Here is a 4019-nt window from a genome sequence, read left to right on the forward strand (position 1 = left end):
ACAATATAAAAACAAGTAACTGAGAAAAGATTCAACCAAATACACAGAACAATATAAAAACAAGTAACTGAGAAAAGATTCAACCAAATACACAGAACAATATAAAAACAAGTAACTGAGAAAAGATTCAACCAAATACTTAGGTACAGAACCCATTAATATAATCCACAAACCTGACAAAAAAACAAACTGCCTCTTTTTTTTTATCAACTCCATTTCCCAAGCTTTAAAAACATTCTAACTAAACACTGTCAAACAATCTAATCTAGAAAAACAACAAAATAAATCAAGCACTTTTTCACACAACAACCCTAACTGAATAATGTGGACTGTTTCATCTCCTTGCTGTTCTGAAAACCTGAATCAAATCCCCTATTCCGCCATGTTTAAAATAAATATTTTCAAATGCTTAAGTCTAGTTCGTTAACCCCTAACTTGTACAACATCAATCACTTAACATAGAGAGTTTATTATTGATTACCTGATATAGTCTCTAGTAGTACAAGTTGCTAAGAGGATATATGTGTGTAAATCACTTGGGAAGATGAAAGTATCATGAGCTCAGTATGTATAAGAGTCTAAATGTCACATTGTGCAAAATTCATTTTGTTTTTACTGAAGGTGATAACCACCAAGCTCACAGTAAGACTTGAGAAAAGTAAACCAAAGAATATGACTGGCGATACCAAAACTTACGAGGTGCAAAACAAAACAATTAATGGCGAGATGTTCCAATGAGATAGGCATAAAAGTTGTTGTTTTTTTAAATACAGATGACATTTGGAATAGGCTACATCCACTTATTGTCTATTCCAGAGAATGAGTTAACTTGCAAAGTTCAAGTTTTATAGTCCGATTACATGAAAAGGAGGGTTTAGGTTTACAGGAATAACGGATGTAAGCGTGACTATCAGGAAATTAACTATGCAGAGACACAACTGTAAAGTAGGTTCAAGCAATGTGGTGTGCATGGTCTTTGTTTCTTGTCTACAATACATGAAGCTGCTAGAATGAACTATGATGTAGGGGTAGGATTTTTGATAGGCCTACACTGTTCAATATTATTTAGCTCAGTGGAGATGAATAGTATCATCTTGGAAGTCCCAAACATATGTGCATCACACGGTAAAAATACTTGATATGACAAGGAATTTATAATAAAGTGTTATACCGTATAGATATGTATTAGATTGTTAGATGATAGTTAATACTGGAACACAGTCATTACTATGGTAGGAATAGCCTTTTAGTTTCTTGTATGGAGAAACAGTGGTTAATGAGATGTAAATTAATCTAAATTCCTATAATATTAAGTAAAAAATGTAACTACTGTAGCTTTTGGTATTAATGGTTCCTATGTCCATTGAAATAAATAAAGTAATTGTAAGTTTTTGAAACACTGAATGTACCGTTTGTAAATGTTTTCATAATTTATAGTTTAGTACTTAATGTATAATAGAAACTTAAGAAATTATAGTTATTAACATAAATAATTATTATGTTTATCAAGTCATACACTTATTTTATTGTTTTATTTAGATATTTTAAGAACTGTTATTATATACTGCTTCATCCCCCCACCTATTAGTATTATGTTATTCTTCAGGTCTTATTGGCCGGATGTAATTTCAAACAAACTAAAAAAGCCTTAGATATATATTTTCTCATTGCATAGCTTTTACTTTTAAATATTAAAAAAAAAATTGTGTAAACACTCATTATAAGATACATTTAATTGTAACCCAAAACATAGGAAGGTTAATATCACCTGAAGGGACAGGATACACTTCTATATGGGCATCAGAGTTTTACAAATTACACTGCTCATAAGTGTAATAAAGTTAAATTTAGCCGGAAATTTTCCTCAGTTACAAACTAAACCATGACATATAGGGAATACAGTTTGTCTATGTAGAAACCAATAATATTTACCAAGAACTGGTCTGAAAACCTCTTAACTTCTGCAGGAATATGGGTTTACATGAGTGGATACACACTATGAATTCCTAAAATGAAAACAGACAGGTTTACTTGTTAATTTATTTATGTTTTGTACACTACCCTGAACAATGACATGAAAACAAAGCAATATTGAGAATTTCACGATACTTTGATGACAGTACGTACAAAAATACAAACCTGCATATAAACTAAATTTAAAAAACTAAAACTACCTATACACTCCACCCAAACTCATTGACCACAAGCCCAAAGACAACCGACGTAGAAGTTTACAGACAAGAGGCTCTACTACTAGTAATAGTACGATCAAGCCTAACGTGAGTAAACACAAAATACACATCAATAGGCTAGACTACCCACTAAATTTATTTAGCGTCAGGCGCCTTCTTTTTAAACTCACCTTTTTGAAGAAATGGCTTTAATTAAACAAATATTATTAATTTTCTTTTAAAATTGAAAAGGTAAATGGCCTAGAGAAATATCTAACTTTATTCTTCATCGTGGTTGATTTCGTAAAGTTTAAACTACAATAAACTTTATAAAGGGTTTAACGTTTACAGGCACCTACAACCCCACACAATAACAATACTTTCTCCTACTCAGTACGAATTCTTCGTAGCCGAGGCTTAAGCTCATACAATATACACGTATAATATATACACATAAAGACTGAGTATTCATTCGCAAAAGTTATTCCCTACTTTTAAGCTACACAACTATACTTTCATTAATTGTGAATGTTTTGTAACAGAATTAATAAAACAAAAAAAAATCGTATATTACCTTCAATAAATGCAATGGTAACAAACTTGGCACTTAATTTTCCATCGCAATAACACGTTCCAACATAAATGTTTTTATGGTTTTTCACGTCGTGTGATGGTGAAGATGTGGCGACTGTCAGTCTGAGATCTTAGTGTTTAATACATATATATGTTACAGATAGGTAGAATAATACCAACAACGTCTTAATCTGTAAAAACAAATACTTGCATTTATTTAAGATTTATCTACATTCGTTAAGAGGTAAAAATAAGATATATTTTTAAATGCATTGTATTCAAGCTCTTTGTCTAGGTACATATTAACTCACTTGTACCGTTCAATTTGTGAATGAACAACATTAGTCGACTGAGCATGCCTTATGAATCATGATACTGTTACCCACTTTAGTCATCAAAGTATTCTTGGAACTATGGTATGAGCAGTAGGATAACTATAATATAATCACGCTTCGCCAGCAAAAGGCATACACACCATAGTAATACTATATTGAAAAATTAATTCGGATTCTTACATATATTACTACTCATAACTAATTAATAACGAAAAACTAACTTTCATAAAATAAATATGAAAATGTAAAAACATTAATATTTTATAATCGGTACTTAACAAAAAAAAGTAGACATGTTTATTTAATTAGAGTGTAAATGTAATTCAATTCTATTATATGCTGAGTAAAAATCAGAGGCATCGCTAGGTGCTTAATAAAAGATTCCGGGCTCGGGCCCACATGCGCGGGAAGTTTCGGAGTTTTACTATATCGATCACGGTTTTCTATTCTGATTTTGTGGATTCGTGTCCCTGTCAAATAGAATCGAGGCACGGGACCCGTGTGACTGTGCCTAGCGATGCCTTTGGTAGAAATAAAATTGCATGTAGTTTCGTTTGTCATGTATGTTTTCTTTGCCGTTTTAATTACCGAGTTTATACTTTACTTGTTATAAATTAGAGTTGTTTATAGAGTTCATTCTGTCTCAGTTGAATTATCTGTTTATTTCATCATTTATAACTGGAAAGAATATACCTTGTATCCAAATGGATTTTTTCCCAGAATTTTCGTAAAGGTGTTATACATGTAGTTACTAGTTAATTTGTTTGTTTGAAGTTAAGCACAAAGCTACACAATGGGCTATTTGTGCTCTGCCCACCACGGGTATCGAAACCTGGTTTCTAGTGTTCTAAGTCCGCAGACATGCCACTGGGAGGCGTTAATAGTTAGCTAGTGTTACTGTGTGGTAACTGGTAAATGAATATATATATATATACCTACG

At 31.8% G+C, this 4019-nt stretch overlaps 1 protein-coding gene across 1 annotated transcript in view; it reads right to left on the reverse strand.

Annotated features, from left to right (window-relative positions):
• Positions 1 to 2548, reverse strand: part of LOC106474804 (protein mothers against dpp-like) — a 20063-nt gene extending 17515 nt beyond the window's left edge. The window contains exons 1-2 of the mRNA XM_022403107.1: positions 2363 to 2548; positions 1933 to 2006 (exon numbers count right to left, since the gene is read on the reverse strand). The gene's annotated coding sequence lies outside the window, so the exon portion shown is untranslated. The remainder of the gene's footprint in view (positions 1 to 1932; positions 2007 to 2362) is intronic.
• Between the last annotated feature and the right edge of the window lie 1471 nt (positions 2549 to 4019).

The sequence above is a fragment of the Limulus polyphemus genome, unplaced genomic scaffold, assembly GCF_000517525.1.
Source record: "Limulus polyphemus unplaced genomic scaffold, Limulus_polyphemus-2.1.2 Scaffold7704, whole genome shotgun sequence".
Taxonomy (NCBI): Eukaryota; Metazoa; Arthropoda; class Merostomata; order Xiphosura; family Limulidae; genus Limulus; species Limulus polyphemus.